The following is a 26552-nucleotide window of genomic DNA, read 5'->3' as shown; positions in this document are numbered from 1 at the left end:
TGTCACTAGTGAATTACAAAAAACAGTCAAGAAGAATTAACACCAATCTTATTAAAATTCTTCCACAAAACCGAAGAGACCCGAACACTCCCTAACTCACTTCACGAGGCCAGCACTATCCTGATACCAAAACTAGTAAATGACACTATTAGAAAAAGAAACTATAAACCAATTATTTGGATAAATATGTATGTAAATACTCTCAATAAAATTCCAACCAATTCCACTGGCACATTAAAGGGATCACTCGCCCTGATCACGTGTAAGTTGTCCCTGGAATGCAAGGATGGTTCAACATATGCAAATTAATGTTCAAAATCACATTGATAAAATGAAAGAAAAAGAATGATGTAATCATTTCAACAGACACAGGAAAAACATTTGGAAAAATACAACATCCATTCATGAGAAAAACTCTTTAAAAATTAGGCATAGAAGGAACATATCTCAATGTAATAAAAGTCATTTATGACAAGTCCACAGCTAAAATCATATGGTGAAAGATTGAAAGCTTTTTTTCTAAGACTAGGAACAAGGGTTCCCACTCTCAACACTTCTATTTCAACATAGTACTGGAAGTCTGGGCTAGTTCAACAAAGCAAGAAAAATAAAAGTATCAGAATTAGAAAGAAGTAAAATTGTCTATATTTGTAGATGATATGATTTCATATATAAAAAATCCTTAAAAGGCAGCCAAAAAACTGTTAGATCTAATCAATGACTTTAAGAGTAAGTTGCAGGATACAATACTAACATAAAAATCAACAGCATTTCTTTATACTAACAATGAATTTAATATAAAAATATTTAATGAAATGTAATATAAAGAAATCAGTGTCATTTACTATAGCGTCAAAAAATAAAATACTTAGGAATAAATAAAGATCTCTACTCAGAAAGCTACAAGACATTGATGAAAGAGATCAAGGAAGACACAAATTAATGGAAAGTTATACCATTTACGGTTTGGAAGAATTAATATTGTTACAACTTCAATACTACTACCAAAAGCCTTCTATGGATTCAATCCAATCATTTTCAAGAGTCCAATGGCATTTATTCTAGAACTAGAGAAAACACGCATTTACATGGGTTCCAGAATTTACATGGAACCACAAGGACCACAAAGAGCCAAAGAACCCTGACAAAGAAGAACAAAGCAAGAGGCATCACACTTCCTAATTTCAAGCTATACTATAAAATGATAGTAATCAAAACAGTATGGTACTGGCATAAAAACAGGCCAATAGATCAATGGAACAAAACTGAGAACCAAGAAAAAACCCAGGCGTATATCATCAACTGCCATAACAAATATTTGACAAGGAAGCCAAGAATACTCAATGGAGAAAAGAAAATCTCTTCAATAAATGGTGCTAGGATGTTACGATATTCACATGAAAAAAGAATGAAATTGGATCCCTATTTGTATCACTCACAAAAATTAACTTGTCATGGATTAATGTATGACCTGAAAACACAGAAGAAAACATGGGAATAAATCTCCTTGACATGGGTCTTGATAATGGTTTTTTGGATATAACACCTAACACACAAATAACAAAATAAAAAACAAATAAGTGGGACTATACCAAACTAAAAGCCTTCTGCACAACACAGAAAACATCAACAAGGAAAAAAGCTTGCAGAATAGGAAAAATATTTACAAACCATATATCTGATAAGGGGTTAATATCCAAAATTTTAAAGAACTCCTATAACTCAATGGTAAAAAAAAAACACAACAAAACAAAAAATAAACAGAAACAAAAAAACAATTTTAAAAATGGACAAAGGACCTGAATAGACCTCCAAAGAAGATATACAAAAGACAAACGGGTATATGAAAAGATGTGCAACATCACGAGTCATTAGGGAAATGCAAATCAAAACCACGAGATATAATCACATACCTGTTACAATGGCCATTATCCGAAAGACAAAAGATAACAAATGCTGGTGTGGATGTGGAGAAATGGGAACCCTTGAGCATCGCTGGTGAGATTGCAAATTGATACAGCCACCATGGAGAACAGTAAAGAGGATTCTCAAAAAATTAAAAATAGAACTACCATATGATCCAGCAATTCTACTTCTGGGAATAAATCCAAAAGAAATGAAAACACTAACTCAAAAAGATATCTGCACCCTCATGTTTATAGTAGCATTATTTACAGTAGCCAAGACAGACACAACATAAGTGTCCATCAACAGATGAATGAATGAAAAAGTTGTGATATATATATATATATATATATATATATATATATATATATACACACACACACACACACACACACACAGACATATATATATGCATATATGGGCAAAAATAAGGAACTCCTACTCTTTGCTACAACATGGATGGATATTGAAGGCAGTTAACTAAGTGAAATAGGACAGAGAAAGACAAATACAGTATAATCTCACTTGCACATGGAATCTAAAAAAAAAAAACAAAACCTTATAGAAAAATAGATCACACTTGTGGTTACTAGCAGTGGAGGGCAGGAAGGAGGGGAATTAGGGGAAGACAATCAAAAGGCACAAATTTCTACTTATAAGATAAATAAGTACCAGGGATGTAATGTAACACATGATGACTAAGTGTAATATTAAATATGTACTTAAAAGAATAATAAGTATATGTCATTGAGAACAATGTCTCAATAACAATGAAATGAGAATATTATGTTGTTTAAATATGTCACTTAAACAAACAAAATCTTCTATATGGAACAGCATTATCCTTGTCTTATTTTTTTTAAAGTATTTCCTAATGTGAGATTAATAGGAAAAATGCTTGGGATTTTTAATATTAGATTTATATTAGTTTTCTAAGGTTGCCATAACAAATAAGCATAATGGGCAGCATAAACAATAGAAATTTATTCTCTCACAGTTGTGAGGCAGGAAGTCTGAAATCAAGGGTTGGCAGGATTGGTACATTCTGGAGGTTATGAAGGAGAATCTGTTCCATACCTCTTTCCTCTTTTCTGATTGTTGCCGGGAATTCTAAGCACTCCATGGCTTGTCAGTGCTTCACTCTAATCCGCCACCATTATCATATGGTGTTCTCCCTGTGTGTTCTCTAATTATTCATGTGGCCTCCTTTTAAGGACACCAGTCATTTGATTTAGGGCCCATCCTAATCCAGTATGACCTCATTTTAACTATTTACATGTACAAGACTCTATCTCCAAACAAGGTCACATTCCAAAGTTCCTTTAAACATGAACTTTTTTTGGGGGGGGGAGGTACTACTCAACCTAGTACACAGATAGAATTTAAAGGAAGTTATAAGCATAATTTAAGTATAAAATAGTTGATTCATAAAATGAACTATTAGTTTCCTATGAGATGAATAATATAATTCAATAAGTTATTCGTTTTCTGAAAACATTTAATGTATTTATAAGCCAACTTGTACTGTTTTCACTTATGAGGGATATAGTCTCTGACTTATAGTCTCATATGTTTAGAAAATAACATTTGAAACTATGTATATTCACTGTCTTTCTAAAAATCTGCTTATATTTCTGAGGTACACAAATATTCATGTCCAGATTTTGGCATTGCCAGTAGCAAACACTGAGATAGAAAGAGTTTGCATATATTACAAGAGTTTTTAAATGAGCTGCTATTATATGCCCACCATGTTATTGAAGAAATTCCTACCTCATTCCTAATCTCGCATTAACAAGTACCTCTATATAGTTGTTAATATTTTACCCTTAGTGATATTGAGATTAGGGTGTATTACTGAAATATAAACTCCAGGAGTTACTAGAACAGGTTAAGCCTATCCTGTTTACTACTACATCCCTGGTATTTGGAGTATCACTAGCCCATATTGAGCTCAATAAATATTAACTTAATGAAAGAATGACTATTTTAGTAAGATAGCTCCTTATTCCTTAAATAAGCAAGTCTAAAATTTAGTGTTTTGTTCATCATTTATTAAGGAAATCCTCATTAAAGTTGATTATAAACATCCTAAATCTATTCATTTATTTACTTATTTATTATTTATTTATTTAGTGTGTGCACATTTAGTTTTATTGTAACAAAGCAATGTGTACACTTTTAATGTTTAAAACTTAGCCTCCTTCCTTTCCAGTGAAACTAAATTTAAAAATAAACAGGAACAAAATTACAAGAGAATGTCAATTCCAAATAAGATCCTACAGGTTCTGCTGATCCTCCCATCGAGTGGCAGGGCTCAAGTCATCATTAGGAGAGAATGTTATTTTAAAAGTGCCATGTTCAGCTGCAAGGATGTCCATTAAACATCACAATTAAACATGCCAAAGGAGAAGCCATGTTGTCAAAATGCCCACTTAACCCACCCAAACATCTCAAACCCACCCTTTGCTGACCTTCTATAAACCATTTTTTTCGTGTTTTTTTTTCAACAAGAGAAATCAGACAGATAGATACATGTTGGTAAATGTTAACTGTCCATATTCACATAGAGACACAGTGTAATTTCTGAGCCCAATATACAAAGAAGGGGAGGAAAAAGCTAGAATTCTATGCCCTACTACACAGGAGCCTAGCACCCTCCAGCTTCCAGCAGAGCTAGGGGAGCAGAAGGTTTTTCTTTTTTCCCACAGAGCACGGTGGTGTTGATTCCATAAAGTTTTTGTTGAGACAGGAAGGGATTAAAATGAATTTGGAACAGAAAGGGGTAGAGATTCTTTTCCCGCTGTATCCTGCTCAAGATTATTTCCCCCCAAAATAAGTTGAGAACCATGGTATAAAGGGAGAGAAAAGAGACTTCAAAAACAGGGTGAATGAGCACAAGAGGAGGAGGGGAAAAAAAAGACTGAAAGTTGCTCCCAGGAACTGGAGAAAATTAAAAAAGGAAGCTTGGAATCCATCAGTGTTCCATTAGTCATCTTCTCCTTCATCCTCTTCTCCTTCCTCCCCCTCATCATCATCTTCATCTTCAGCTTCATCCTCATCTCCTTCTTCATCGATATCTTCCAACCCTTCATCATCATCATCTTCTTCTTCTCGTTCCCCTTCATCATCCATATTGGGAACCAGGTAGTACTGTAATGGATTTGGCCAAATATCACCTTTGATGACCTCTCCTAACTCATCTGCACCCACATCAGAATGGTCAGTAAACCAGGTGAAGAAGCTCTCTGGTTCCTCATGCTGTCTCTTCCTGCTGGCCTTATTCTATGTCTGACTTGAACGTTTGTCAAATCCTTTCCAGATTTCCATTTGATTTCAGTGGACTTTGAAGATAGATGATCACTCTCATTCCTACGATATTCTTTGGAAAGAACTTTATTTTCGAAGTGAGGGTTTTCATCAAAATAAAAATCTATTCTGTAACCTGATGTAACATCTTCAAATTCTGTCACTTCAACTCTTGTCAAATAATGCAGCGCCTCTTCATCCTCCTCCCAAGCAGTAAAAGCACTTGTGGATGGTTCACAAATGTTGTTACCCCAAAATTTTGGATTTGGGCGATCAATTCCGACCTCTTCTGAAAAAATGGTTGGCACGGTTGGTTATATTTCTGTTCTACCTTCAAAATCTCCCCACTGGCTTTTTCATTAAGTCTGTCTATTTCATTTTGTACTTCATCAATATGTTCAATTGCTTCCTTCTGTTCTTTTTCTCCTTTTGTCAAGTGCTGAGAGGTGGACGTCTCTTCTGGCTTGGGGGCAGCAGGCGGTCTCGGCTTCTTCGTTTGAGGTGGAAGCGAAGACTGGCGTTTGGGTACATGCCGTGAGGGAAGTCCACAAAACCCGGGCAGACGCCGTTCTGGAAGAAGCTCTGATTACTCTATTTTTATTTATTTTTTTAAGTTATCTCTATACTCAGTGTGGTGCTCAGATTCACAACCCCAAGATCAAGAGGCACATGCTGTACCTACTGAGCCACCCAGGCATCCCTAAACATCCTAATTTTAAACCTATAGTTTTTTGCTAATAAATTATTTTTTTCTTTAGATGCCAAAGTGTTTTTTTAAGGATAGATGTATAGTTTTAATGGATACATCTAAATCAATTGGTGATATTTTCATTTTCAAGTAAATATGTTTTTTCCTGGTTTCAAGAACTCTTTTCTTATCAAAGCTGGTACAATCTCTGTTCCAGTATAATCAAGTCTTTAAAATACCAATCTGGGCTTTTCCTGAATTCTATGGCACATAAAAATAGAGGAAAAATCTAGAAATGTTTCTGGGGATATTTAAATACTCAAATGCCTTTATCTTTTTATTAAAAAGCACATAAATATTCAATAAGCAATCTCAAAAGAGTGGAATTAAAATATATCTAATGTTATAGGGCGCTTGGGTGGCTCAGTCATTAAGTGTCAGACTTCAGCTCAGGTCATGATCTCACAGTTTTGAGTCTGAGCCCTGAGTAGGCCTCTGTGTTGACAGTGTGAAGCCTGGAGACTGCGTCAGATCCTTTTTTCTCTCTCTCTCTCAAAAATAAATGAACGTTAAAAAAACATTTTAACGTATCCAATGTTAGATTGTTCTAACAAGAATTGTTAGAATTCTTGTTAAGAAGGATCTTAGAATTTAAACAATTAACTCCAAATTCACTGATACTCTTTGTGTAACAAAATATGTCTTTATAAATTAATACTTAGGAGAGTGGAGTACACAATTTTGTTTTATTATGCATAAGCAATATTGAAAGTATGAATTATAATCTAACAGGAATTGATATCTCCAAAGTCTTTTTGTCAACCTACCATGAATAAATTTCATTAAGTGAGTATCATTGTGTGTTTGGTAGAGCATTGGGCCCTGAGATAATACTTAATGATTTATTTATAACTGAGATTTTCCTTAAGTTAAATTTTCATTAAGGAAGTGATATATTTTAATAAATTTAAATACAGTGTTTATTTACTAAGCACTGAAAGAAGAACAAAAAAATATGGATTTGTTTTGGTGAGATATTTACCTTAACAGAAATAACTTATATTTTCCAGATGGTAGAAAAATAAATCTGATGTATAAAATATTATTTATAAATCTATATATTCAAATATAAACAATGGTATCATAATTATTAAAATGATAAATATCTAGGTCTTTAAAATATTTAATATTTAATTTGTTAAACATATAGATTTAAAATTGCAAACTAAATTGTATAGGAGGTAACAATCTTAAGTATTAAATCAGTCATTTATTAACCACTGGTTGAAACTATAATTAGAAGCATTCTTATGTGTAATTTAGCTGTGTTTTGAGATAACACAGTACAACAACTAGATATCACTTTCATCAAATATTTTTCAATTTTCTTTTAGGAGAGAAAAAATAAATTATTGCTAATAGAAAATTAATACTGAGATTGATAATAGGTGAATTATGTAGCAGAAAAAAACATTTCAAATGACTTAATAAAAATGTTTCTTATCTGAAGCAACTGGAAACCTAGGCAATCAACCAACAGAGCTATCGAACACCTGTTTCTTTCATCTGTGCTGTTCTATTTTCCCTGTTATCCCAAGGCTGGTAACCCACATGGTAGAGAGATGACTACCTGTGAAAGTGTTTTTGTTTTGCTGTGTTGTTTTTTCTTTTTGTGTCTAATGGGAATGATGAAGAGAAATAAGAGAAAACATGTTCTCTAAAGTAAACTCTAAATTCTTCCTTTCAAGTTTATGAGACCAAGTTCAGTCACATGACCATTTTTGGACTAATACCAGCTGCTAGAGGCAGGACACATATGGTTACTTTAGCGTTTCTTTTACTGCTGTTACTATGGCATACTTCTAAGTTTTTTACCGTCTCCCCTCCTTACAATGCATTTATTCCTTGAATCTATGTTTACATAGAATGTAACAGGGTTTTGCTTTCAAATCCAATCTGACAATCTCTACCTTTTAATAGCTGGTGTTAAAAATTGTACATTTAAGTGGTTATTGATACATCTGGACTAAAATGCATCAATTTCCCATGTGTTTCCAATTGGTTTCTTATGTTTTTTTTCTTTTATTTTTCCTCTTTTATCTTTTTTCTTCTTTTTTTGTTTCCCATTTTATCAGTGCTGTTCACTCAAGCTATAATTGTTTTTTTTTCCCTTTTCGTGGTTTATAGTTTATAAAATCCATACTTATCACAATTGTTTTTTTATATCACTTCATGTATACTACATGAACTTTCCAAGAATGTACTTAAATTTTTCTCCCCATGGTATTTATGCTATTATTTGTCATACATTTTGGGACATAGGTACACTATGTTCCTTCAAAGAATTTTAAAGTTTTAGCACTTACATTTAGGACATTTAACCATTTAAAGTTTTTTTGTTTTGTTTTGTTTTGTTTTGTTTTGTTTTTATGTGGTAGGAGGTAGGTATCCAAATTCATTTTTGTTGATGTTGCTATCCAATCCTCCCAACACCATTTCCCTTATCAAATGACTTCCAACCCTTGTCAGTAATCAATTGACCATAATATATAAGCTTATTTCTGGACTCTCAATTCCATCCCATTGATCTATATGGCTATTTTTATTATTTATTGGGAAGTGTGGCTCTTCCAACTTTGTTCTTCTTTATCAAGATTATTTTAGGATAATTTCTCTGCATTTCCCTCTGAACTTTAGAATCAGCATGTCAATTTCTGAGAAAGGGTAGTTTTAATTTTTTATAGAATTGAAGAAAGTCTGTAGACAGATTTGGGGGGTATTACCATCTTAACAATATTAAAACTCCCAATCCAAGAACATGGATGTTTTCCCCACTTATTTATTATTTACCTTTTTAACAATGCTTTGTAGATTTCAATATACATTTGCAATTATTTTTGCAAATTATATTCTGGTATTTTGTTCCTTTAGATCTGTTATAAATGGGATTTTTTTTAATTTAATTATCAGATTTTTCATTACATCTCTAGAGAAATATAAATGATTTTTGGCTATTAATCTTGTATTCTTCAGCATTGCTGGGATCCTTTAATAGTTCTCACAAAGTCTTTATTCCCTTTATACTTTTAAGATTTTGTTTTTGACTTTCAATATTTTCACCGTGATGTCTATAGTTGTGAATCTGTTTAATTTAGTCTACTTGGAGTTAATTGAGCTTTTTGAATGTATAGATTAGTATTATTCATCCTATTTGGGAAGTTTTTAGCCATTATTTCTTCAAATATTTTTCTGCTCCATTTTCTCTCCCTTCTCATTATGAGTATTCCACTTATGCTTATAATGGTGTGTTTAATGATGTCTTATAATTCTCTGAGGCTCTGTTCAGTTTTCCTTATTCTTTTTTTTTCTGTTCTTTTGACTACATAATCTCTAATTACTTCTCTTCAATTTTGATTTTTTCTTCTGCCACTTCAAATCTACCATTCAGCTCCTCTAGTATATGTTTCATTTCAATAATTTTGTATTAACCTCTAGAATTTCCATTTGGCACCTTTTTTTTAAATAATCCCCATCTCTTTATTGATATCCTGTATTTGATTCTTTCAGCATAGCTTCTTTAGTTTCTAACACATGGTTAAGGTGGTTGTTTTGAAGTGATTTTCCTTCACCTGATCTAGGTACACCTATCAATATTACATGCGATTCCATAACATCTCCAGCCTGCTTATATGGAAAGCCTGATTTGTGACATTAAGAATCATGTTACATCCAGAAAATATCTCACAGCAATTTTCTTCAGTAGTTAAGATACTTCCTTTCAACATTTGCACAATGGTTGAAACTTTCTTTGAATCTGAAGTACAGGCTGATTTCTTCTTCTGCCCAATTCTGTGTCCTTCCCTTCCTTTGAAAGCATTAATCCTCAGAGCATCTTCTAATAAATATCTTGCAGACCAATCTCTGCTCAAAGTCTGTTCCTGAGAAACACAACCTGCAAATATTTGTCTGCTGTATAAAATTTTCAAAAACATAAAGTTGTAGAGAAGAAAGTAAAAATAATCCATATAATTGACCATTCAGTTATTAAGTATACATTACATGTACCTTTAATAATTTTTCTGAGGTGCTTTTATAGTTACCTATACCACAAAAATATGATGGTACTATATATTTTGTTTTGTAACCTGCATTTTTATTTAACATATTGTGATTATCTCCTCGAACTTTAATTAATTTGAACTCCTACGAGCTGTTTCTGAAAATACTTCATTTACTTTATCAACATTAACACTGTGCATCACCAATAAAAATATTTACAATCTTGGCAAGAAAATAATATTTATTATTTTTATTACATTTTTAACATGCATGTTTTGATAGGTGTACCCAAAAAGGAATACATCTTATTTCCAGAGTTTTCTTTATCATTTATATTGTCACTATTTCTTTCCCTTGTATAAAACTCTAGTAACGACTGAGCTGCATAAAAAGTTCAACTCATTACCTCATTCAATGTCCTATAAATATAGCCCACATGATTCAGTAGATTCCCCTACTGAGAACATGATTGTGACATTAAAAAGCATGTTGGATATTTGGAGAAAATACCTTGCTGCAATATTAATTGGCATTGCATTTAACAAAATACAACATTCATTCTAATGAAAACTCTCCGATACATGGGCACATCCTCATCTCATAAAGGGAAGCTAGGGAAAAGCTACAGGGTTCTTTCTTTAATATCCTTCATTGTGAAAAAGTGAATGGTTTCCCTCCTAAATTCAGGAACAAAGAAGGAATAACTGCTCTCAACACTTTACTAACATTGTATTTATACTTCTGGGCAGTGCGGTAAATTAGAAAACATTAAGCACATCGATTTTGGAAACGAAGAAGTAAATTCTACTTGTTTGAAAATGGAATGATCATCTATGGAAAGAATTCTATGGAACATGTTAAAAACTATTAGAAATACTGTTACTAATTTCACATACAATGTAATATACAGTAACAATTGCATTTCTATGTACTAACAAAAAAGTCAAAAATGAAAAATAATACATTTTAAAAGAGCGTTAACATTTTGGAATAATTAAAGGTAAAAAATGACCAAAGTTGTAAAAAATGTATACAGTAAAATCTATAAATCAAATCTAAAGAAATTGAAGACAGGGACCTAAACACATTGAGAGATAGGCAGCTTTAATGCAACAACATAGATAAAAGGTCAGTTCTGCCTAAATTGACTTATAGGTTTAGTGTAATCCCAGTCAGAATCCCAGTAGGCTTTGTAGATACTGACAAGCTGACTTATTACAAAGGTAGTCATCAAGAGAGTGAATACTGTGTTAAAAATGGACAAATAGAGCAGTGGAACACAACATTAAATCAACCAACAGACCCATACATTATTTTTGACAAAGCTCAAAGGCAATTCTTTGCAGAAAAGTAACAATTTCAGCAAATATATACAAACAAATTTTGATCATACTTCTCCCTGTATAGAAGTCTTAACTCAAATTGGATCATAGATCTATGTGTAAAACTAAAAACGTAAAATTTTGAGAAAAATACATGGGAGAAAAATCTCTTGAGTTGGACAATATTTTTTAGACACCAAAAGTATGATCCATGAAATAAATAAATAAATAAATAAATAAATAAATAGATTTCATCAAAATTAAGCTGCAGGAAAAACACTAAGAAAATGAAAACAAGTTCAAGTCACACACTGGACAAGCTATAAGCCATTTAAATATGTACAAAAGATCTGAAGGCACACATAATGAATGAAGATACATGGATTACAAACAAGCAAATAAAATATGTTCAACACCATTAGTCATTAGAAAAATACCATTTAAGGGGTTCCTGGGTGGCTCAGTCAGTTAAATGTCCAACTCTTGGTTTTAGTTCAGGTCAGGATCTCATGACTTCACAGGTTCATGGGTTTGAGCACCTGCTCTGACAGTGTGGAGCCTGCTTGTGATTCTCTCTCTCCCTCTCTCTCTTTCCCTTCCCCACTCATGCTGTCTGTCTTTCAAAATAAATAAATAAACTTAAAATAAAAAGAAAAATACCATTTAAAATGACAATGAAATACCACTACGTACCTAGTGGAATGATTCTATAATAGAACCACTCCACTGCTAGGAAGAATGTAAAATGGCACAATATTTTGCAAACAGTTTGGGAGTTCCCCAAACTTTATAGGTACTAATCATTTTACTTCAAGGCATTTTACAAAATAAGTGAAAGCATATGTCCATAGAAAGATTTTTTACATGAAACAGCTTTATTTTTAATAATTTCAAATTGCTAACAACAGCCAAAATATCCATGAACAGGCGAATAGACAAGCAAGTGATGGTATATTCGTACAATGGACTACTGCTCAGCAATAAAATGGAGTGGCCTATTAATATATTCAGCAGCATAAATGACTCTCCAAATAATTATGCTGAGTAAAAGTAGCCAGATAATAAGGAGTAGGTATTTTGTTCCATTTATATAAAATGTTATATATTTTATTCAAACTAATATTCAGTATTCAAATATTCAGTAATATTCAAGCTAATCAATATTAAGAGAAAGCAGGTCAATGGTTGTCTGGTGAAGGGTATGGGTTATAGAAGGATGAGAGGAAGAGATTAGAAAAGAGGACTTTTGGATGTAATAGTTATGTTCATGATCTTAATCGTGGTGATGGCTTCAAGGTACATATGTATATAAGAACTAATCAAATTGTGTAATTTAAACATTTACAGTGATTTTATAGCAATTATACTTCAAATTTTGCTTTAACTTTGCGTAATACAATCCATGAATTAAATGTTACCTATATTACTTATATACTATAGTTATTTAAAATATATAGGTTTTATATTATTATAGAATAAAGAAATTAATCTGTACAAATACAGAATAAACCATTAATTATCTCTCTTTAATAGCATAATGAACCAGTAGGAAAAAATTAAGACAATAGTGATAGATAGGAGTTAAAGCACTTGAGATAGCATGTCATTTGCAGAGAAACACGCATATCAAGCACTAATATATATTACTGTGTGCTGATACATGAATGAAGCATTAGTGTATTTTAACTACATATGGTGTTGGAGGTCACCAATGAGGTCACCAATGGCCTTTATTAAAAATCAATATTTCATGCACCTGTGTGATATTCTGAGTATATATTAATAAGCCTAGAAAAGTGCCTGGCACAATGTAGACACTCAGTAAATATTTGTTGCAGAAGTACTGCTTGAAGCCTTTAAAAATCACCTTGAAATGTATTAATTCTTAAAATGGAATACTTTAATACCAATTAGAAGTAACATTTTTACATAGGTGAACTATTTAAAAGATGCATCTTGAGTTACCTATAATAGATTATTTCTTCCTTGTCTAAAAACATAAGATTTCTCATTCTCCCAACCAGAGCTTGTCTCATTAATTTTCCCTTGAGTCTGAATAGTGTTTAGTGATGCTATCTTGACTACCTCCCTGGGTACCCTATTAGACTGCTTCATTGACCTCATGACTAAGAATTTCTTCATCTTATCTAGTTTAAGTATTCTCTCTTCATGTTTCGGACCATTACTTCTTGTCTTACCATCTTTAACTATCTTGAGTAATTCATCCCCTCGGGAATTTTAGCTACCCATAAATATAATAAAAAGAAAAAGCCATATCTCATTGGATGACAGTTTGTGAAAATTGAGACAACTCTATTCTAGTGATAGCAGTACTCTAGGGCATGCAGAGAGCACTGGTGAAGGAAAAAAAATATCCCTAGTGTGCTGACTTGAGGCAAGGTCACTAAATTTTATATGTATAGATCCCTGAAGCTACTCTTCATTTATCAAACAGATAATTTTTAATTTTTAATTAAACAATTTTTAATTATGGCTTTTATGATATCTATTTTCCCTTTGAACTATGCCCATAGGTAGTACCGCTTCTTTCTAAATGATGATTAAAAAAAGAAGAGAGGTTGAGGGATGTCAGAATGAATTTTATTGTAAATAACTAAATATTATCATTTTGTGGCAACTTCTCTATAGATCTTATTTTTGATTTTTCAAAGGATTCCTTTTGTTTTGTTTTGTTTTGTTTTTTGTAGATCTTAGTAAATTCAAGTCCATATGTTTTAAAATAATGACCCACTGGAAAATATTTTGGCTTGGGAAGTAGAATTTAAGAAACAAAATAAACGAGCAAAGGGGAAAAAAAAGAGAGAGACAGAGGCAAATCAAGAAATGGATCTTAACTATTGAGAACAAACTAATGTTTACCACAGGGGAAGTAGGTCAGGGGATGGGTTAAATCGGTGATGGGGATTAAGGAGTGCACTTGTAATGAGCACTGGGTGTTGTATGGAAGGGTTGAATCACTATCTTGTACACCTGAAGCTAATATTATACTGCTTGCTAACTAGCTTGAATTTAGATAAAAACTTTTTTTAAAAAGTTTCAGTGGACTGTAAACTCTTTTGAAAATTTCCCAAATATGAAAGCTTAAAAATATACTATGTGTGCTGAAACCAACATACGTATATTTCCTAGCATACATTATTTGTCCCTGGCAGAGTAGACTTTATCTAAACTATCTTGCTCATCAAGTTTCACTTCAAGTTTCTTTCCACATGGTATAAAGCAATCTAAACTATAGTGTCAGAAATTCTACACAATTTTGATCTGTTCCCTGCCTTTTAAGACCCACTTTCAAATCTCCCAGCACAGGTCCTCATTCTATAAACACTTTTCTCTAATTTCTTGTTACATATTTATTTAGTTAGTTTTTATAAATCATGACATTTAAAATATATTTGTGGGAGAGAGAGAAAGCACAGCGGTAAAAGGGCGGAGAGAGAGGGAGACAGGATCCCAAGTGGGCTCCATGCTAACAGCAGACAGCCGATGCAGGGCTGGAACTCACCAAATGCGAGATCATGACTTGAGCCAAAGTTGGATGCTAAGCCGACTAAGCCACCCAGATGCCCCTCTGATCTCTTCTTTCTGAGACTCTTTTAAGATCATCAAAACAATATTTTTCATTAACACAGTAAGTCCACTACACTTAGTTTTGCTTGCTTACCAGGTTTTTCTTTTTTTATTATTAAAAAAAATTAACATTTATTTTTTTTTTGAGAGAGACAGAATGTGAGCAGGAGATGGACAGAGAGAGAGCGGGGAGACACAGAATCTGAAGCAGGCTCCAGGCTCCGAGCTTTCAGCACAGAGCCTGACACGGGGCTCAAACCCATGGACCACAAACTCATGACCTGAACCAAAGTCAGTGGCTTAACCAACTGAGCCACCCAGGTGCCCCCTTTACCAGGTTTTTCTCATGGCCATGTAAAGTGTTGACAGGTGACATTTACATACCACACATTCATCTAGTAATCACTCTGATTTTTAGATATGGAAACAACGTAAAATACTTTATGACAGTTTGAACAGAAGATTACACACTTTCACTGGTAATAGTTTTTTTGATGTTCATGATACAATTTTGTGTCCTGTTGTAGGTTGAGTTATGTCCCCACCAAAGATATGTCCAAATCCTAATCATTGGTACCTGTGAATGTGACCTCACTTATAAGTAGGAACTTTGTAGATATAATAAAGTTAAGATAAAATCACACTGCAACAGAATGGGCTCTCATCTAATAACTGGTATCCGCATGAGAAGATATTCTGCCTCAAGACTGACGTATGAACTCCTACATGAGTTTCTGGTCTGTCAACATGCCCTAAAGATCTAGCACTTACCAATTGCTACAATCACAAAGGCCTGTTGCTTAAAGTCTCTTCATGGATGGATGGACAAATGGATGGATGGATGGATGGATGGATGGATGGATGGAGATAAATGATACAGAACTATATATAGACATAAATAAAGATATAGCTATAGACACAGGGACAAATATAGATAGATATATAGATACAGATATATTGATACAGATATAATCTCCTATTGGTTCTGTTTCTCTGGAGAACCTTAATACATATTTTGTCACTGGGAAGTGGAAAACTACTCGAACAGATACTTCAAAATGTGTAATTGGATTTGGAATTGGGTAATTGGTAGAAGCTGGTAGAGTTTTGAGGCACATTACAGAAAAAGTATAGCTTGCCTTAAAAGGATTGCTGGTAAAAATATGGACATTAAAGTAGATTCTGGTGAAGAATCAGAAAGTGAGGAGAGCTACAGAGAAGCTTTTATCTTAAAGAATATATATGTGGGGCGCCTGGGTGGCGCAGTCGGTTAAGCGTCCGACTTCAGCCAGGTCACGATCTTGCGGTCTGTGAGTTCGAGCCCCACGTCGGGCTCTGGGCTGATGGCTCAGAGCCTGGAGCCTGTTTCAGATTCTGTGTCTCCCTCTCTCTCTGCCCCTCCCCCGTTCATGCTCTGTATTTCTCTGTCCCAAAAATAAATAAACGTTGGAAAAAAAATTAAAAAAAAAAGAATATATATGTATGTATGTGTGTATATTTATATTATATATAAAATAAAGAACAGAATGGTGCTAGGAATATTGAAGATGTTTCTTGTGAGTCTCAGATGAAAACAAAGGACAGGTAATGGGCACTGAAGGAATAGGGATCCTTTTGATAAAGTTGCAGAAGCTGGCAGAATTGTGTTCTACTGTTCAATAAAATTGAACATTTACCTTAGGAGATTTCCAAGTAAAGTGTGAAAAGTGCCACCTGGTTTGTCTTTGAGGCTCCTTAGGACTTCCAGAAGGAAATAGCAACCCCCAACAACGTCATGATTTTGGATTTATAGCATCCAAAATTGAAAGAGTAAATTACCATTCCCCTTTTGTGGTAATTTGTTACAACAGCCCTAGGAAGTTAATACATGGTCCATATAGTAAGTTTTAGAGATAGTCTCCTTGTAAATCATGAAAATAAAGGAAGAGTTAGAAGGGAGAGATGAGATAGAGTAGAGCATGGGTATAGTTCATTGAAAGAAAAAAATGATAAATTAGACTTTATTAAAATGAACAACTTCTGCTCTGTAAAAGTACACTTTAAAAATATCGACAAGTCACATACTTGGAGAAAAATACTGTACTTGCTAAACACATATCTGATAAAGAACTTGTGTCCAAAATATACAGAGGACTTTTAAACTCAATAGTAAGAAAATAAATATGTCAATTAATAAATAAGCAAGAGATCCTGACACCTAACTGAAGAATATATGCAGGTGGCAAATAAATATCTGAAACACCTCAACATATGTTATTTGGCAATTGCAAATCAAACAATGAGGTATCAATACACACGTTAGAATGGCTAAAAGTTTTTTTTAAATGTACAAACTCTACTAAATGTTGGTGGGGATGTAAAGCAACAGGGAACTTTCATTAATAGCTGTTGAGAATGCTAAATTGTTTAGCCACGTTAAAGGGCAGTTCAGTAGTTTCTTACAAAGCTAAGCATAGCCTTATATATTATTCAGCAACTGTGCTCAGAGGTATTTCCCTAAATTAATGAAAATGCACACACACACACACACACACACACACACACACACACACCAGACATTATTTCATAGTTGCCACAAACTGAAAGCAGCCAAGTTTTCCTTCCATAGATTAATGGGAGACAAAAATTTGGGTACATCTCAACTATAGAATACTTCTCAGCACTAAAAATAAGTGAGTCTCAAGCCACAAAACACATGGAGAAAAGTTACATGCAAACATTAAATGAAAGAAGTCAGTCTGAAAAGACTATTTCTGAATGATTCAAACTACATTAGAAAAGGCAAATGCTATGTAGAAAGTATAAAAACCAGTATTTTCCAGGGATATCAGGAGATGGGGTAAATAGATGGAGTACTGGAGGTTTTAGAGCAGTGAAAATACTGTTTGATACTATAATATGAATACATAACATTACACATATGTTAGAGCTCAGAACTTTATAACACAAAGAATGAACCTTAACAAAAATTGTGAATTTTAGTTAACACTAATGAATCAATACTGGTCCATTAATTATAACGAATAATGCCACATGTTAATAGTAGAGGAAATTGCAGGAGAGAGGGGAGAGCCTATGGGAACTATACACTCAATTTTTCTATAAATCTAAAATTCATCTAAAATATTGATTACTTTAGGGTTGGAGCTTGGGAAGATGGTGGAGTAGGAGGACCCCAAGCTCACTTATGTATCATGCATATCTAAGTCAATAAACTGGAGAATGAGTCAAAGAGTGATAGAACAAACTCTACCACTAAATATAGAGTAGAAGCGTCAAGTTCTGGTGAACAGGGGACACCGCACTGTAGTGCACTCCAGGACCTCTTCGTCATAAAGCCACTACATTCAAGAGTAAAAAACACAGCTGTCACAGAAACAGACACAGAGAGGCAGAGAAAATGAGGAGTCAGACAAATCTGTCCCAAATGAAAGAACAGGATAGGACCACAGTCAGAGATCTAAGCAAAATGTTATAAGTAACATGCCTGGTTGAGAATTTAAAGCAATGATCCTAAGGATACTCATTGCACTTGAGAAAAGAGTAGAAGACATGAATGAGACACAACACAGATATAAGGAATAACAGCAGAGATAAAGGGCTCAATAAATGAAACATGCTTGATAAAATGAACAGCAGGGTGGAAGAAGTACAGGGATACATTAGTGACATAGGAGACAGAGTAATGGAGAGTAGTCAAGCTGAACAAGACAGAGAGAGAGAGAGAGAGAGAAAAGAGTTATACAAAATGAGAATAGACTTAGGGAACTCAGTGACTCCATCAAACATAATAACATTTCTATTACAGGAATCCCAGAAGAAGGAGAGAGAGAAAAGAGGGAAGAAAATTTATCTGAAGAAATAACAGCTGAAAACTTCCCTAATGTGGGGAAAGACACAGATTTCAAATACAGGAGGCATAGAGAACTCCCATCAAAATCAACAAAAGCAGATCCACACCAGGATATATTATAATACTAGAAAAATATAGTGATAAACAAAAAAGTCTTAAAAGCAGCAAGACAAAAGTCAGTCACTTACAAGGGAAAATCTATAAGGCTAGCAGATTTTTCAACAAACACTTTGCAAGCCGGAAGGGAATGGCATGATATGCTCTAAGTGCTGAATGGGAAAATTCTGCAGCCAAGAATACTCTATACACCAAGGCTATCATTCAGAATAAGAAAGATAAAGAGTTTCCAGACAAACAAAAACTAGGAGTTCGTGACCACTGAATCAGCCTAGTATGATATACTAAAGAGGACTCTTTGAGTGGAAAGGAGAGACCAAAGGTGACAGTTTAGAAGTAGGAAAAACAAAAGTAGTCAAATGAGTATTCCTGTAAAAAAATCAGCTAAGGAAATTACAAAAAAAGGATATAAAATATGATAACATATACCTAAAACATGGGGAGAAGAGGAGAAAACAATGGGTTCACACTTAAAAGACAATCAATATATATAGACTCCTATTTGCAGAAGAGGTTATATACCAACATGATGGTAACCATATATCAGAAACCACTGTAAATAGGCAAAGAATAAAAACAACTAAATCCAAATATATCACTAAAAAAGCAAAAAAAAAAAAAAACATAAAAGGGAGAAAGAGAAGAATGATATCAGAGGAATCTTCAGTAACAACCACAAAACAAGTAATACAATGGCAATAAAAACCTATCTATTAATAATTACTTTGAATGTAAATGGACTAAATGCTCTGATCAATAGACATAGGTGACAGAATAGATTCAAAAAAATCTATATGCTGCCTATAAGATCCTCTTTTTAGACCTAGAAACACCTGCAGATTGAAAACGAGAGGATGGAGAAACATCTTTCAGGTAAATGGACGTAAAAGAAAACCAGAGGAGCAATACTTATATTGGAAAAATACACTTTAAAACAAAAACTGTAACAAGAGACAAAGAAAGACACTATATAGTAATAAGGAGATAATCCAACAGGAAGATATAATAATTGTAAATATTTATTGGCACAAGAACAGACACTCAGATCAATGGAACAGAGTAGAGAACCCAGAAATGGACCCACAAATGTATGGCCAACTCATCTTTGACAAAGCAGGAAAGAATATCCAATGGAATAAAGACAGTCTCTTCAGCAAGTGGTGCTGGGAAAAATGGACAGTGACATGCAGAAAAATGAACCTGGACCACTTTCTAACACCATACACAAAAATAAACTCAAAATGGATGAAAGACCTAAATATAAGACAGAAAGCCATCAAAATCCTCAAGGAGAAAGCAGGCAAAAACCTCTTTGATCTTGCCCGCAGCAACTTCTTACTCAACATGTTTCCAGAGACAAGGGAAACCAAAGCAAAAATGTACTGGGAACTTATCAAAATAAAAAGCTTCTGCAGAGCAAAGGAAACAATCAGCAAAACTAAAAGGCAACCGACAGAATGGGAGAAGATATTTGCAAATAACATATTAGATAAAGGGTTAGTATCTAAAATCTATAAAGAACTTATCAAACTCAACATCCAAAAAACAAATAATCCAGTGAAGAAATGGGCAAAAGATACAAATAGACACTTCTCCAGGAAGATATTCAGATGGCCAACTGACACATGAAAAAATGCTCAACATCACTCATCATCAGGGAAATACAAATCAAAGCCACAATGAGATATCACCTTACACCTGTCAGAATGGCTAACATTAACAACTCAGGCAACAACAGATGTTGGCTAGGATGTGGAGAAAGAGGATCTCGTTTGCATTGTTGGTGGCAATGCAAGCTGGTGCAGACACTCTGGAAAACAGTATGGAGGTTCTTCAAAAAAGTAAAAATAGAACCACCCTATGACCCAGCAGTTGCACTACTAGGCATTTACCCATGGGATACAGGTGTGCTGTTTCGAAGGGACACATGCACCCCCATGTTTATAGCAGAACTATCAACAATAGCCAAAGTATGGAAAGAGCCCAAATGTCCATCGATGGATGAATGGATAAAGAAGATGTGGTATACATATATACAATGGAGTATTACTTGGCAATCAAAAAGAATGAAATCTTGCCATTTGCAACTATGTGCATGGAACTGGAAGGTATTATGCTGAGTGAAATTAGTCAGAGAAAGACAAAAATCACATGACTTCACTCATATGAGTACTTTAAGAGACAAAACAGATGAACATAAGGGAAGGGAAACAAAAATAATATAAAAACAGGGAGGGGGACAAAACAGAAGAGACTCATAAATATGGAGAACAAACTGAAGGTTACAGGAGGGGTTGTGGGAGGGGGGATGGGCTAAATTGGTAAGGAGCATTAAGGAATCTACTCCTGAAATCATTGTTTCACTATATGCTAACTCATTTGCATGTAAATTTTTAAAAATGAAAAATAAATTAAAATAATAATAATAATAATTGTAATATTTATGCACCCAAGATAGAAGCACTCAAACTAATAAAATTGTTCATAACAAACATAAATGAACTAACTGAAAGTAATACAATAATAGTAGGGGACTTAACGCCCACTCATATCAATGGATACATTATCTAAACAGAAAATAAACAAGGAAACAATGGCTTTGAATGACACACTGGAACAGATTGATTTAACAGGTATATGCAGAATATTCCACCCTAAAAGAGCAGAATGCACATTTATTTCAAGTGCACATGGAACATTCTCCAGAATAGATCATGTATTAGGCCACAAAATAGGTCTCAACAAATTCAAGATGGTCACAATCATACCATGCGTATTTTTTACCACAATGCTAAGAAACTAGAAGTCATCAACAACAACAGCAACAACAACAACAAATCTTGAAACTAGAAGTCACACACACACACACACACACACACACACACACACACACACACACCTGGAAATACCACACATACATAGGGGCTAAATAACATGTTAACAAACAGTGGATCAGTCATCCAGGAAATAAAAGAAGAAACAAAAGCATACATGGAAACAAATGAAAACACAATGGTCAAAACCTCTGGGATGCAGCAAAAGTGGTTCTAAGAGGTAGGTTTATATCAATACAAGTCTACCTCAAAAAGCAAGAAAAATCTCAAATAAACCACCTAACCTTACACCTACAGGAGCTAGAATAAGAACAACAAACAAAACCTTAAAAACTAGTATAAAGAAGGAAATAATAAAGATTAGAGCAAAAATAAAAGATATAGAAAAGTTTAAAAAAGAATAAAACAGATCAATGAAACCAGGAACAGCTTCTCTGACAAATATCAATTAAACTGATAAGCCTCAAGAAAAAAAGAGAAAGGACTCAAATAAAATCACAGTGAGAGAGCAGAAATAACAACCAACCTCACAGAAATACAAATAATCATAAAAGAATATTATGAAAAACTGTATGCCAATAAATTTTACAACTTGGAAGAAATGGATAAATTCCTAGAAACATATAAATTAACAAAACTGAAACAGGAAGAAATAGAAAATTTGAACACACTGATAGCCAGCACAGAAATTAAATCAGTAATCAAAAAGTCCAGGAGCAGATGGTTTGACAGGGAAACTCTACCAAAGATGTAAAGAAGAGCTAGTACCTATTCTTCTCAAACTGTTACAAAAATAGAAATGTAAGGAAAACTTCCAAATTCATTCTGAGGCCAGCATTACCCTGATACCAAAACCAGATAAGGAGAGAACAAAAGGCCAAGATCCCTGAAGGATATGGATGCAAAAATTCTCAACAAACTACTAGCAAACCAAATCCAACAATACATTTAAAAAATCATTCACCATGATCAAGTGGGATTTATTCCTATGTAGCAAGGAAGGTCAACACTCACAAATCAATCAACCTGATACATCATACTAATAAGAAAAAATAAGAACCATATGATCATTTCAACAGACACAGAAAAAGTATTTGAAAAACTACAACATCCATTCATGATGCAAACGCAAAGCAAAGTAGTTTTAGAGGGAATATACCTGAACATAATAAAGGCAGTATATGAAAAGTAAATAAATAAAACACAGCTAACATTCATAATGGGGAAAAACAGTATTTCCCCTAAGGTCAGGAATAAGACAAGGATGTCCACTCTGAACCCTTTTTTTCAAGATGGCCCTTGAAGTCCTAGCCATAGCATGACGACAAAAAGAGATAGAAGGAATCCAAATCAATAAGGAAGAAGTGTAACTTTCACTATTTGCAGGTGACATGGAACTATATATAGAAAACCTGAAAGACTCCACCAAAACAGCCAGAACTGATAACTTCAGTAAAGTCACAGGATACAAAATCAATCTACAGAAATCTACTGCATTTCTATACACCGATAATAAATAAGTAGAAAAAAATAAACAATCCCCTGCACAACTGCACACAAATGAGTAAGATACCTAGGAATAAGCCCAACCAAAGAGGTGAAAGAACTATACTCTGGAAACCATAAAGCACTAATGAAAGAAATTGAAGACTACACAAAGAAATGGAAAGACATTCCATGCTCATAGGTTGGAAGAAGAAATATTGTTAAAATGTCTATATTACCCAAAGCAATCTATACTTTTATTGCAGTCCCTATCAAAGTATCACCAGAATTTTTTACAGAACTAGAACAAATAATCCTAAAAATTGTATGGAACCACAAGAGACTCCAAGTACCCAAATCAATTTTGAAAAATAAAACTCGGAGACAGTTACATTACAAAGCGATAGTAATCAAAAAAGTATAATACTGAAAAAAAATAGACATAGATCAGTGAAATAGGATGGAAAACCCAGAAATAAGCCCACAACTGTACAGTCAATTAATCTTCAACAAAGCAGGAAAAAATATCCAATGGGAGAGAGACAGTTTTTTTGACAAATGATGTTGGGAAAACTAGACAACAACATGCAAAAAATGAAACTGAACCACATTTACACCATACACAAAAATAAAGTGAGAATGGATGAAAGACCTAAATGTGAGACCTGTACCATAAAAATTCTAGAAGAGAGGACAGGCAATAGTGTCTCTGATATCAGCTGTAGCCACTTGTTTCTAGATATGTCTCCTGAGACAAGGGAAATGGAAGCAAACATTAGCTATTGGGATTCCATCAAAATAAAATCTGTAGAGTGAAGGAAACAATCCATAAAACTAAAAGGCAACCTACAGAATGGGAGAAGATATTTGCAAATGACATGTCTAATAAAGGGTTAGTGCCCAACCTATATAAAGAACTTATCAAACTCAACACCCTAAAACAAACAATCCAATTAAAAAATGGGCAGAGGACAGAAAAAGACATTTTTCCAAAGACATGCAGATGGCCAATAGACACATGAAAATGTAGTCACTATCACTTATCATCAGGGAAATACAAATCAAAACTAAAATGAGATATCACCTCACACCTATCAGAATGGTTAAAATAAAAAACACAAGAAACAACACGTCTTGGCAAGGATGTGGAGAAAAAGGAATCCTCTTGTACCGTTTGTGGGAATAGTAGCCACTATGATGTAGTAGCAGATGTAGCCACTCTGGAAAACATTATGGAGGTTCCTCAAAAAAAAGTTGTAACTGTAAGTACCTTATGACCCAGCAATCCTACTACTGGGTATTTACCCAATGAATACAAAAACACTAATCAAAGAGATACACGAACTGCTATGTTTTATAGCAGCATTATTTACAATAGCCAAGATATGGAGCAGCCCAAGTGTGCATCAACTGATGACTGGATAAAGATGAGTGTGTATGTGTGTGTGTGTGTGTGTATATATATATATATATATATATATATATATATATATATATATATCTACATATATATATATATATCTACAAAGGAATATTATTCAGCCATAAAAAAAAGAATGAAATCCTGTCATTTACAATGACATGGATGGAGCTAGAGAGTATTATGCTAAGCAAAATAAGTCAGTCTGAGAAAGACAAATGGGATACAGTTTCACTCATATATGGAATTTAAGAAACAAAACAAATTAACAAATGGAAAAATAAGAAAGAGAGAGACAAATCAAGAAATAGATTCTTAATTATAGAAAACAATCTGATAGTCACCAGAGAGGACTAAAGGGGAGGGGCTAAATAGGTAATGGCAATTAAACAGTACATTTGTCCTGATGAGAACAGGGTGATATATCGAAGTACTGAATCACTATGTTGTACAACTGAAAGTAATATAATACTTTATGATATCTAACTGGAATTAAAATAAAAACTAAACTAAACTAAAATGTAAAATATTTATTAATTTTAAAAAATCTGTAAGTGCTTACATAGAATGACAGAATTATAGTGACTCAGTTTCTAGCCCTTGTTTTTATAATCACTTTATTTTGAATTTCCCACTTACACACACACACACACACACACACACACACACACACACACAAATCTAGGTCTGGGAACAGGGGTCAGGGAGGATTACATAACCGATTCCTCAGAGTAATTCTTTACGTAGAATACAATGTTTATCAAAAGATAAGTAATACAGCTGTATTTGTTTGAAATATACATGCACAAACCAATATATATATAATAGACATGTATATATATAATATTTATATATGTATAAAAGATATATATATATATGCATACATAAAACTCAGAGATAAGTACAGCATTTGTTTTAATTAGACCTTAGAACACAAATGATTTTGGTTTTTTTGTGAATGAGTATTTTATTACTGAAAATGTTTAGAACGGCTGGTGGTAATAAAAAGCAAACATACTTTTAATTGGGTTTTTATTGTTTTCAAATTCTCTACAGACAATACTACAACCCCTTCCCTTTGTTTTCCACTACTTTAGTTGAATCTCTCTAATAGCTGCAAATTGTTCTTAGACTGACCAAAAAAGTAAATAAATAAATGAAGGAAAACATCAATTTCAGCACTTTTAAATAATCTCTTAAGAAAGTCAAAGGAATTTCAACTAAGATTTTCCTCTTTCACATAGCTTTCCACTTTTATGAACTGATTGGCTAGGAGCTAGAACTAATTGATAGATTTAGCAGTGTAAATTTCATTGCTAGAGGCAGCTCTGGGGGAATATGCGACTGTGTAAATAGAGTACTTGATTAAGTTGTAGAGCCCCAGGGAGCAGCCTGGACTCTGGTTATGTAAATATAACAGATGGCTAAGCAAATGCTCTGCTGTACTAAGACTAGGTTTATTGTAGTAATCTATGTTTATATAGAAGATTTAAGAGGCAGGCTATGCAACTTTTTGAGACCAAACCAGTATCATTCTGTCACGAAAATTATTTTAGAATGGGTTGTAATTTTTTCAAGTTAACATCCTCTAGATAAAATTACACTATTTAACTGTTCCCAATCATTTTGTTATGCTTTTTGTGTTTTAAAAAGTGTTATTTCGTGAAGAATAGTGCAAAATAATGGCTCAGACCCAATTTGTTGAGGGTTATGCCACTTAATCAATTACAGAATTGATAAACAATTTCCATTGATAAAGAAGTTTGTGAATGAATACTCTTTGAAACTCAGCCACTATTTGTCAACCAGAGCACTGTGCACTGGTTACCAGTCCCAGGGAAGATGACAAACCCTTCTGCCCACTGCACAGGTATCGGAGTGGCCAAGGAAAACACAATGCAGCCAAGAACTGGATGGAACAAAGTTTCACTCACATAAGAAAGAAAAAGAGTAAGATCATCTCCAAGGGTGT

The 26552-nt window shown here is 33.6% G+C and overlaps 1 pseudogene; it reads right to left on the bottom strand.

Moving 5' to 3' along the window:
• Nucleotides 1–4893: 4893 nt before the first annotated feature.
• LOC101090688 overlaps nt 4894–26552 on the bottom strand; it is an 84356-nt pseudogene continuing 62697 nt past the window's right edge.

The sequence above is a fragment of the Felis catus genome, chromosome B1, assembly GCF_018350175.1.
Source record: "Felis catus isolate Fca126 chromosome B1, F.catus_Fca126_mat1.0, whole genome shotgun sequence".
Lineage (NCBI taxonomy): Eukaryota > Metazoa > Chordata > Mammalia > Carnivora > Felidae > Felis > Felis catus.
Note: the sequence above shows the minus strand (reverse complement) of the source record. Positions and strands in the feature narration are given on the sequence as shown.